At 53.5% G+C, this 11933-nt stretch overlaps 1 protein-coding gene across 1 annotated transcript in view; it reads left to right on the top strand.

Moving 5' to 3' along the window:
• Positions 1–9208: 9208 nt before the first annotated feature.
• The window catches only part of Kcnj12 (potassium inwardly rectifying channel subfamily J member 12), a 49430-nt gene continuing 46705 nt past the window's right edge, over positions 9209–11933 (top strand). The window contains exon 1 of the mRNA XM_034505264.2: positions 9209–9826. The gene's annotated coding sequence lies outside the window, so the exon portion shown is untranslated. The remainder of the gene's footprint in view (positions 9827–11933) is intronic.

Below are 11933 nucleotides of genomic sequence, written 5' to 3'. Positions count from 1 at the left end.
CTGCTCCTTCTGGTCTATGAGCACCCATTCTGAATACATCAGGGAAGGGGGGCTTGGAGGGGACTCTGGACTGGCCAGAGACATAAAAAGCTTGGCCAGGATGCTGGGGTGGATGGTCCCTGTGGATAGACTAAACACTAAAATTCTGGGAGTAAGGGTCTGCAGCTCCCCTGGGGCACAAGGTAGGCAGAAGCTGCCTGGCCATAGCATGCCTGCCTGGTCCCAGGGTTTAGATAAATCCCTCACCTAACTCAAGTTTCCTCCATGGCTATAGAGATTTGAGGTGCTTATATAGGTAGACTTGAAGATGCCCAAGACAATGGGCTGGCTTGGGCCTTGAAGCACATAGTGACAAGAGCAGGACCAGAGTGCTGTAGTCTGGGTTAAGGGCATTGTGGTCAGAAGGTCCAGCACTCTGATGCCATTGCTGGAGGCATCCCAGCCTTTCTATGTATTGTTGACCTTTCCCTAGAATCCTAATTTATCAAACAACACTGCAGACTCTCCAGGAAGCCAGGTGTCCACAGGGCTGAGGCTGGGATGATGGCACTAACTTATGATCCCAGCTGTCCTAGAGGCAAGACAGAGGATCTGAAGGTCCAGGCTAGCTTAAGGAACTTAGCGAGACTCTCAAAGTAATAAGTAGCTCAGTGGTGAGCACTTGCCTAACATGTGGAGGCTCTGGCCTCTGTCTATAGTAACACACACACAAACACACAAACACACACACATATGTGTATGAAGAATAGAAACAGGAGAGGGATAACAATTATCTATGACACAGGGAATGGCACCTTCATCTGGATGTGCTTGAAGTCTGGCCACGAGGAACTGGAAATGAATGTGAAGGACATCTGGAGTCTGCCAGCCACGAGTGGATCATGACTTGAGTAGGTGGCAGTACCAGGTCCTGCTGACCCCTGGGGCTTGCTGCTTTGCTTTGTGGCTGGATTTCCACCAAAGGTCAATAGAAATAACTTTGCATCCCAATCCTTATGCCAGCACTGAGTTCTGCCCTGCAACCCTCTCTAGAGCTTTCTGATGGAAATGGCCAGCACCACCAGCAATCCCACGTGTAGCAGATGACAGTGGCAGTATAACCATTCCTGGAATCTATAGAGGTTGTTCTGTGCCAGCTCCTGGACCACCTGCTTCCCCTTCATGTGGCTCTGCCTCACCATAGCACCATGAGGGAGGCACTAGTGCAGTGGAGTCTGTCCCACAGAGGACGACACTGGGTCAGAGGGAGGCTTAGTGTAGTCTTATTCACACAGCTTGTGAATGATGAGGCTTGGATTTGAACCATAGTCTCCCTGATCCCAGAGCCTAAGCTACACCTTTCTAGTGGAGTGGATGGCCCTATGATGGCATAGCCCTGTCTAATTCTAGCACCTGGGTGATGGAGGCACCAAGTGTGTCTACACTCCAAGTTTAAGGCTAGCCTGGGCTCTATGAAGCCATCTCAAAAAGGATACAGAAAAAGAAAAAGGATAAAAAGAAATAGTTGACCCACTCACAGGGTCCCTGCTGAGTCTGCCATGGTCAGTGAGGGATATCTCATCTCTAGGTCCCATGTCTCTGTATTCACATCTATCTCTAGTCAGGTTAACGGGTTTCAGGTTCTCCCACTCTGTGGCTGGGCCAGCTTGAGGGAAGGCTTCCTCCATTTCAGGGAGTTTGATGGTCCTGTGGGGGGCGGGTAGGGGGGGGAGAGGTCAAGATGCTAACAGAAAGAGCACTTGCAGTTGGGGCAAAAGTGACGTGGAACCTTGAGTATCCTGAGGTCAGCAAGCCTTCTGGTCCAAGACTGTGTGACAAGGGCATCCTTGGGAGGAGACATGGGCTCCCTGGAGTTTCTGTAAGATCCAGGCCATTGTTGTATTTATTAATCACCACAGACAGGATGGGGCCGCACAGCTAGCTGCTCCAGGACTTGGGGAGTGGGAAGCAACCGGTTTACAGGGTTGGAGCTTAGCTAAGGACAAGTGTTTGCCAGAGACTTGGCTAGGCAGGGAGGACAGAGACAAGTAGAATTATTGAGGGATGTTACTTGGAGCTCTGTAATGGTGGGTGCCTGAAGAGGGACATGATATGGCCTGAGGGCATGAGGGGCCACTAGAGGACACCAGATGAGGTTCTTCACCAAGCCCTGCTGCTGTGCACTGCTCACCAGGCTGAGGTCTTCTGCGTGATGTTTCCTGGGCTCTTTGTGCTGTCTGTCACTTACTGAGTGAGGGCTCAGAGCACTGACTATTTACTGGACCACTAGGCAGCATCAAAGCACTGGAGTGATGCAGGGACCCCAGGGCCACCAAATCTATTTTATGGCTAAGGAAACTGTGGTTTTGAAGAAGAAGGCAAAGGTTTGGGCCCTGAAACCTCATTTACTTCCTTCCTAGATGTGTTCCTTAACCCAGGACAGGGATGCTCCTATAAATAGGAACCTCAGTTCCTCCTGGGACTAGGTCTCTAGCATCCAACTGACACCCAAGGGATGGGGTCCTGTAAAGTCAGCACTGACCCAGCAGCTTTACAGTTCTGTGCCTTCTGAGCTCAAGACAGCTCAGTTGACTCCCATCCCCTAGGACCATCACAGCATAGTGGTCTCTCAGAAGGGGAGCCGCTGGCACACTGAAGTTCAGAACACAGAGGCTTTGAGCTTCCTATAGTCCCTGAAGTCCTAGTCTGTTTCTCACGCAGAGAGAATCAGCCTTAGTGAGGGTCCCTACAGGAGTGGGCCCAGCCTTTAATTAATGCAGGGGTTAAACTGATGGCCAGCTAGCCTGCTTTCCCCTGCCCCGCCCCCAAGACAGCTAAGGCCACGAGAAGCCTAGCCAGCCACCCCAACATGCCCAGCTAGACAGCACTCTGAATGCCTAGTCCAGATCTGCTGTCGTGTGATGTTCCCTGGAGAGACTTGAACAAAGAGGTCTACTCACAATGGCAAGGACTCCTACACAGAAGAAAGAAGAACAATGCACCAAGCTCATCTTGGTGAATCAGTTTATTGGGGTCACCTTCAGGAGTACGGATGATTCAAAGATGTCTGTATCATTAAAAGCACCCCCTCCACGGATGCCAGATGCGTGAAAGTGACATCCCTTTGCAGGCAGCTTCACTTAAAGAAATCTCTGTTTTCTAGCAGTTGTTCCCCACTTATACAGGCATTGGGGACCCTGAGAAGGAAAGGCCTTATGAACTGTGTAGCTTTCCAGGAACCCCATAGACTCCTTCAGTTTAGCTAATCTCAGGAGCCGGTCTCCTCAATCCCAGAGAGAATGTTTCAATATGGAGCAAATAGCAACACAATGCTGACCCTGCAGCAGGTAGGAGAATTACATCGAGGGCAAGGACACAAGCTGACTTTTGGTCTTTCTGTCCCCACCGGAAAGACTGATATCTCCCCCACACTGTACCATTGGCCTTTAATCCACTAGTAAGAGTCACTTGAATGATAAAAATTGCTGAAGGAATCAATGCTTTCAATATCAAATTCAAACCAAATGCCTCCAGAGCTATAGAATGTGCCAATGTGCCTTATGTCCCTAACTGGAAAGAGTCCATGGAAGGAGACCTCATCTGGCAAACCAGTACAATAGGTTCCAATCAGGCAGGCTTAAGTCCGGAGCCCTTGGGAAGCCTGTCAAGACACAGGTGAACAGTCAAGGTCTCCTCCCAGGACATAATAGCCAACACTTGTGTCTATGAATTCCTAGATTTTCAGTTCGCTAATGCAGACGTGCTTGTAGCTTTTCTTACCATAAACAGAAGCCACAGCAGCCACAAATTAGCCTCTGGTCTCCTCTCTCAAGGAGGCAGAGTCATGTCAGGATGGACACGGAGCTCTCTGTTGGTCAGGCCCATGTAGACTTCCATCCTCCTTGAATCCCTGCTGAGGAAGGAGGGCCAGGGTCCAGCTGCAGGGTGGGGGGCTAGGGGAATGTTGGGGCTGAGGCCTGTGTCCTTGGAATGATGGCCCCATGTGGGGACCACCTGGAGGATAGCAAGGGGGAAGGCAGTGCCCATGGGGTGGAGAGGGGCTGGATAATTGGCCAGATTAACCCGCAGGAGGCCTCCTCGGGAAGCTATTTTTAACTCTGAGAGACTGAAGCCACTTTCCTCCCTCCCTCCTTTTATTGCCCTTTATTTCTGTCCTCCTGGGGCCTGAAGGCCTGGAAGCATGTCCCTTTAGAGGAAGAGAAAGAGAGAGGAGAGTCTCTCTACTGTATCTGTGTGACTTCGCTGGGTCTGCAGGCTGACCCCTCACCACTCATGATGGGAGGCAGAGGAGGGAAGAGGGGAGGGAGGGAAGGGGCCCGTTGGAAGCCTCTAAGCTCTTTTCAAACCCATGGCTTCCACAGTCTCTTGAGAATACAGAAACATTTCCTAAATTAAAGCAGGGTTTTGGCTCACAATCAAAAGTCCAGGGGTAGATCTGTGGGGCTCAAAAAGACCTGTCTGGAGTCCAGTTCCTCTCAGTATTTCAACTCCTCTTTCCTCAAGGTGTACTTCAGGTGGAGCAAGGTCCACAGCAGCTCTCTGCTACCAGTGAGCAACCCCGGGGAAACACACACACACACAAACACACACGCACGCACGCGCACACACTCGCACACACACACATGCTTGTGTGCACACGCACATGAACCTCCTCTACTTATCTAGCAAAAGTCCTGGGGTAGGTTCTTTTTTTTTGGCTTTGATCACAAGCCTGTGTCCCTCAGCCAACCACTGTAGTGCTCACTGCTAGCCTGGCTCACTTCTTATCCGTTGTTCCTGAGTGGCTGCTTCCTGAGTGGCTGAGCCCCACAGGAAGCAGGTGGTGGGGGTATGCCGTAGTACCTAGTGGAAATATGAAGGGTCTCAGAAGAGGGTCCTAAATCCAGGCTGTGCTTAGATGATGATGTGTCTTCAAAGTTTCGCAGCCTGGACAAGAGCCTTGCAACTTCTGCCTCTCATGCCTATGAATTTGGCCAGAGCATGAAAGAAAGTCACGGCCTTCGGCCTGGTCCCTAACTGCTGTGTCCTGGACATTAGCAGCTGCTCCTCACAGCCACTGCTCTGGCAGAGCAGGAATAGGGCCTAGCTCTGCATAGGGAAGCAGTCAGTGGCTGGCTCTGCCTGCTGATCGATGTTTGCTTCCGGACAGGTGGGAGGGACCATGAACTGTCCTATTCTCAGCGTGGCAATGGTTCCTGAAGTTTGTGTCTCAAATCAATGCTTTTGGCTCAGCCAGAAGTCCACAGTTACCTGATCAGGGGAAGGTCATGTGTGTGTGTGTGGTGACATGTAAGATTCCCACGTAGCTCTCCTGGAGACAAGTCCATCCTTGCTTGGCTTCCACCTGTCTAACTGGGGTAGGATCTACCTGCCTCTCACCCCCCAGTGAAGGTTGGTGGGCATTTAACTCTATCGTGTGATGCCTGGCAGACACACAGCTGGCACGAGCCATTATAACCATCCCCATTATACTTGTCAGCAGTGTATATATATCTTGGGACAAACGGTGCTGAAGAGAGGCCAGTTTAAGGGCACAGCTCTTGGGTCTGGGCTCTACTCTGTGGCTCACAGCCTGAGTGATAGGTCTCTTTCCACTTGACTGATTGCCTAGACTGTAGACAGGGCTCAGGCAGAATGCCCCCCTGTGCCTTTTGACTTCCTGCCCATGGTTCCTACCACAAATGCTTATCCTAATGTCCATGGCACAGTTCTTTCTGACTCCTTAGATGGGGTATTGGTCAGAGGCAGGATGAGGACTGGAGTAGGAGGTTAGGCTTGTTTCTCAGATGGACACACACACACACACACACACACACCCCGTCCCATGACCATACAGATGATTCACACGTGTCCACGAGCACTGGGTCAAGCAGGACAACTGTTCCTGAGAGGAATTCTCCACCGTCCTCATGCTTGTTCTAAAGACACTCACACTCATGTACCTGCCTTGGTCTGCACACAAGGACCTGTCTCTGGTCTCATGGAACTGGTGTGACAATCAGGGAGTGAACAAGAAGCCAAACTCCTAGGGGAAAGCCAAGCAAGAAAGGGGAAGTCGGGATGTCCTAGGGGTGGTCTTTCCCAGGGGAGTCTTGAGATGCCCTGAAGGAAAAGCAACAGGAGAAACAGTACTCCTGCCTGAAAGGGGAGTAGGTGGCCAGGACAGGATTGGGCTGGTGGCAGGCCAGTATGTCTGGAAGGAAGAATGGAGCAGGTGGAGTGCAGAGGCTACACCAACATTTAGGAGAGGCAGAAGAAATCCTGTCCTTGGAGGTGTTCTTGAAGAGCCCCAGGTGCTGCCAGGCCAACATAGACACTGAGGAAGAACCTTTTGGTTTCCACAGGAGTTGGTTCTCAGAACTGCTTCTGGGCAGAGAGGCCAACGCTTCAGACTGCTGCTTATGGAGACAGCATACCGAAACCTTTGGGGTGTTTCTCTGGATGGCTTTGCTGTTCTTGCTGTCCTCATGTCAAGGAAGGGTTTCCAAATAAGCTGATGGCTTCCTCTGGCTGCCCCAGCCTGAGGCTCTAAGGGCACACAGGCTGTCGGCCGAGAGAATGAACAGGGCCCCAGTTATAGTCTTGTCCAGGAGGATTCTCTCAGATTGAGGGACAGCCACACAGGCCCCTGGGAATGTATGCATGTGCAGGACAACTTATCTCTGTGTCGTGCAAGGCAGGAATTGTTTTTCTGTGCTTGTGGTGACCCATGCTTTACAGAGAAAGAAATGGGACTTCAGTGAGAAATGTGTCCTTGGGCCCTGTGCTGGGAGCACAGGGAATATTGAGGAGGCTGGGCACATGCTACAACACCCCCTCCCTCAGCTCTGGAGGGAGGCAAGATGTCTTTCCTGGTGGTAGGGATGACATGACCCATCCTGTCCACACCTGGAGCCCTGCTTAGAGAGAGTCCTCCTGTATGGCTGTCCTCTGTCCTCTGCCACTGAATCTTGAGCGTGAGTGTGCTCTCCATAGGGAGGCTATGACCATGAGCCTTCTAGAAGACTCACGATGTCCTAGAAGGAGATGTGATTTTGATTATGAAATGAAGGTGGTCCCTGCTTGTAAGCTGGAGGGGGGGATGGGAGGTCTAGAGTGCAGTGCTTGTGAGAGTCGGGGCCCTTTCTCTGATGGGTCTTTTTTGTTAGGTGACCTTGGACAAGACACTGGTTCTATCTGTGAAATGTGGCTGATAACGGGAGTGTGTGTGTGTGTGTGTGTGTGTGTGTGTGTGTGGAGACCCCCACCTCTGGCTTGACACAGGCCTCTGAGGCCCTTGCCCAGACAGGCAGCTGAACGCGGCTGTGTATGTGCATGTATGTTTTAGCCTAAGACACCCTTGAACCCATTACAGGAACTGTCTAAGATCCTAGACCCAACAGAGCCTTGTAGTGTTCTGTTCATTTCTTGTCTCCCAGCATGCTGTGAGCTCTTTGGGGTGTCTGGTGGAACCTACTGAGTGTGACTTGGATTTGCTCTCCCTGAGAGGGTAGAGAAGCTTGTAGGCAGGGGACATTTCCCCTTGCTCCTACCTTTGGCTTCTGTTCTCTGGACACCAGGGTGGACCAGGGGCATTTGAGCCATTTTTCTTCTTGGTCACTTAGGAGAAGGTAGAAATCAGGACACCATGTGCCTGTCCAAGGCAGGCTGGGGGCCTGGGGACCTGGGAATGGAGTTCCTGGGGTTACCCATTTTCTCTCTATTGTAGTCCTTAACAGTGACTAGATAGGAAGGCATGGCCATCTGAAGGACACACTTGGTTCTGAGACACCCCCCCACCAATGTGCAACTAGATAAGCAACTATTCCTCTGTGAGCCTCAATGTCTTTATCTGTAAAGTGGGTCCATGGGTCATATGGCCTCCCAGAGGATCATAATGGCAGCAGAGTAACTCTAGGGAAGTCCTTAGCACAGAGGCCAGCATAGATTGCTCGAGCACCCAAGACCCACTAGCTGTTTGATTCAGCCCCCTCCTCGGCTAAGGACTGTACGTATGCTCATCTCATTTAACTGTCACCCCAGTCCCATAACTCAGGGAGCCCCAGAATGTCCATGTGACCACAAGGAATCCAGAGACCGAGTGCTGATGTGCCTTGCATGTAGGGTTGCTCAGTCGAGGAGGTAGGATAGCATCACCTGAGGTGGGAGAGTTTTCTGGGGACTCTGGGGCCTGGATGAGGAGTTGGCTCCCTGGAGTTGGGCTGGTGGGTTTTGTAGAGCTCTGAAGAAGTTTCCAGAGCCTGGGCATCTGGGTGGCCAGAAAGCCATGCTTCTTGGCTGGGATCCTGCGTCTAGTGTCTCTGCTATTCAAATGCATAATTATATTTCACATTATGGAGGAGCTGGAGACCAGGGGGCTGGGGAGTTTTGTAGAGCTTGTGTTCTGCCTATAGACCTGAGTTGTTCTTGGACTGATACTTCAGTGTTAGGGTTGAGCTGGGGGTCAGCCCTATGATAGAATGGGAATTCCCTGAGGCCAGCTAGGCTGATCTGTCTGCCAGGCTGAAGGTCCAGGCTCTGTAGGAGGCAGAGACCTGAGGCCCAGACAATAGGCTCCAGGAGACTGGGAGAGGAGAGTACCAGGGTTGCCTTCCAGACAAGAGTGGGCAAGGGGAGGGGCGTCATATGGAATCAAATCAGCAGACAGGCCAGAAGGAGGAGCACAGAAAAAGCAAGAGATGAAAGCTAAATACAACACAAGATGGGAAGAAGCGATATATGATGTTAAAGAGGGTGGGGTGTGCCTGCGTGTGACCCTGAGCTTGGTGTGTAAGGGGAGTGAATGCCTGAGCTCAGAGGCGAGCCTGTGTGGATGGATGTGTTGACTGATCCTACCCCAAATGTGCATATGTGACTGCACCTGTGCACCTTAGCCATCGCGCTCCTCGTCACATGCATTTTGTGCAGGTGTCGCCTGAGCTTGGTATCCTGCTGGGTGCAGCCCGTCCAGATTCCCTTGCCTGCCAGTAGTCTGAGTATATATGCTCGCCATGCACCTGTGTGTGCGCGTGTCCCTGGGAAGATGTGTGTGTATGGGTGTGTGTGTGTGTGTGTGTGTGTGTGTGTGTGTGTGTGTGTGTGTGTGTGCCACGCGCGTGCGCGCGTATGTGTTCGCGCGCGCGCGCTCCAGTGCGCAAGTGGCTGGTGCGTGTGGGGGGCAGCTGGGGCCAAGAGGGGCCACCGGGCCAGGCCAGGGCGGTGGTGGGCGGGATCAGCGGCGCCGCGGCGCAGGGCGGGCGTGCTTTTGGCGGAGAGTTGGAGGAGTTACCGAGCTGGGCTACTGTGGCAGCGGGGCGCGGAGCTGGGTGCGCGCAGAGCTTCTGCCTCCCGCCGCCTCCTCGCCCTCCATTCCTCGTTCCCCGTCTTCCCCCGGCCACGCCGCGACTGCGCTGCCACCGCCTCCCTGGGAACGGTCGCCGGGGGAGGGTGCCCTGTACGATCGAAGCCCGCTGGGAGGTGCAGGACACCCACACCCGGCTCAGGGGAGCGCGCCCGGCCCTACCCGGGATCAGATAACTGCGGCGGGGGAGGGGGTGGGTCGGCGGTTCTTGTCGCGGGACTGAGCGACAGAAGCCAGCGGTGAGCCGGGAGAGAGCGCCGAGTGGCTGGGGGCGCCGTCTGGACGTGCGCCCCCGACCTATGGCTGGCTGGTGGCACCCAGCGCCCGGGAGCGACGCGCCCCTCGGCGTGGAGCGCTCCCAGGGGCTGCGCTGAAGCGGCGGCGGCAACGGTGGCAATGCAGCCAGCGCAGCGGCGGCCGGGACCGGGAACGGCCGCGCGGAGCTTGGAGGACGCGGGACGCGCCGCGCCCCGGCCACTGACCGAGGTAAGAGCGCGGCCGTGGGCGCACGGCCCACCCGCTCGGCCCCAGTTCCCCGCAGACAGCTTCCCGCCCCGGGTGAGCGAGGGGTGGTGCAGCAACAGGGAAGGTGAGGCAGAAGAGCTCCTTCCGTTCCTTTTCCTCCTTTCCCGTGGTGAACCACCAGATGAAATGCTGACAGAGAGCTTTTCTTCCCCTGCCATGTTTCGGGCTACAGCCGCCAGGGAACTTTGCTCCCGGCTAACGTTTTTCCCGGGGTGTATTGTGTGTTGCGGGGGCAGGGGGGCGGCTCTCGGAAACTTTGAGGAGCTCTTGATCCCCCTCGGCCGGCTGGATTGAGGGGGCTTGTAAGGTTGCGGGCGGAGCCACTTTTGCGCGCGGCATCGGTCTTAGGCGTGACCTTACCCGACAGACCTGTGATCAAAATGGGGTACAGAGTGAGTGAGTGCACAGGTTCCGCTAGCGACCCGAGAACGCTCCCTGTTAAGACCTGGGATCTTTGGAGTCATTTCTTTCCCACCGCCTGTGCTGTAATGGAGTAAAAATATTCTGGAGGTGGTTCTTAACCATTCATCTAGCCTGCAAGTCCAGGGCACCTTTGCGGCTTAAATTTGGTTTCTTGAGAAACACAAAGGGGCTCAGGGCAAAGGGTCTCTCCGAGGTGCATACGTCTATTCTGGTGTGCTGTGGGGAACTGCACCCCTTGGAAGAGGCAGCTGGGAGGGACAGCTTCTAAAGAGCTTTGGGGGAGAGCTGGAGAGCTGAGGCCCTTGGCACCATCCCTGCCTTAATTTGTGCACATGTCTTGTGAATACCTTAGAACTCACAAGAAAGTGTCACTTTGGTGAAGGCCTCCGGTTCTAGGAGGTTCTGCCACCCTACTGCATAGACCTGGTGGGATGGGGGCTGCCCTTCTGGCCATCCCCAGAGTGTGATACTGTCTTTGGCTCTTTCTAGTTTCTTCTTTACTACCTGTACCCAAGCCTGAAGCTGGCAGTAAAGATCTAGGGACTTTCTGGCCTTGGCATCCACCTCCCAAGCACTGGTTAGAGGCGTCAGTTTTCTGGATTGCCTAGGTGCCCACATGCCACTGAAATCAGCTGCCACCTCCTCTGAGGTGGGAACCCACGAGGCTTGGTAGGCTCCCGGCCTTTACGCACTCAGAGAGATAAGCAAAATCCCACCCTGGCTGCTGTCCCACCTGTCTAGACTCCAGCTTGGCACTGCACCAGGTGGCTGATGTGGGACCTGTCACCCAGATCTGCCCATAAACAGGAGAGGGTCAGGGAGGAGAGGCAGATCTGAGTGCCAGGTTCTCCCTTGAGTATCTTTCCTCTGTATTCCCAGGAGAGCCCCTTTTTCAGGGCCTGTAGGGGAACCCCAAAGAGACTTCTCAGCGAAAGCATCCTTTGTGTTGTGTTCAAGGGGTCCCTACAATTAGTCAGGAGACACAAAGGTCTCTGTCATAGCAGGTGACCCTGGACAAGCTGAGCCACTTGTGAGAATAAATGCATAGCTGTGTGCATGTGGCCCACCAGACCAGCCTCAGCATAGTGGGAATGGGGAGAGAGGCTCAGACATCCTTAGGGACAAGGTAGGTAGTTCTGGTGTGCTGGACCGTCTTCTCCATTGAGATAGTGCATACAGAAAGTACCTTGTAAGAATAGTGTTCATACGGGACTGACATTTGTATACTTCAAGCCCTAATTGTTCCCCTTTGTTTTGGGTTGGGTGAGCACAATGGGGTGATGGATGTGTCCTCTGTTATTGGGCTCTCTAGGCAAGGTCCCCTGTAGGTGTGTGTCTAGTGGAGGGAGGTTTAGAAGGCTGTGCTGCGTTGGGGGAGGTATGTGCGGCAGGTGCTTCCAGAGCCATGCAACATGTTAGGTCAAACCAGAAGGCTTGCCTCATTTTTCCCAAATCAGAAGGCTTTCATACCAGGACTCCTGTGTTTCTCTCTGCTCTGCCCTAGGCAGGACCAGTCAGCACAGAGTGGTCCTCTAGCAATGAACTAACATGGCAGCAATAATGGTAACAATCCTGGCCACAGTGGCACCTCTAGGCTCTGCGACACTGGGGCCAGTACAGCCTGCAGACAGTTTCCTCTGGCTCA

This window comes from Arvicanthis niloticus, chromosome 6 (genome assembly GCF_011762505.2).
Source record: "Arvicanthis niloticus isolate mArvNil1 chromosome 6, mArvNil1.pat.X, whole genome shotgun sequence".
In the NCBI taxonomy this organism is placed as follows: Eukaryota; Metazoa; Chordata; class Mammalia; order Rodentia; family Muridae; genus Arvicanthis; species Arvicanthis niloticus.
This window is presented reverse-complemented; position numbering and strand designations above follow the sequence as displayed.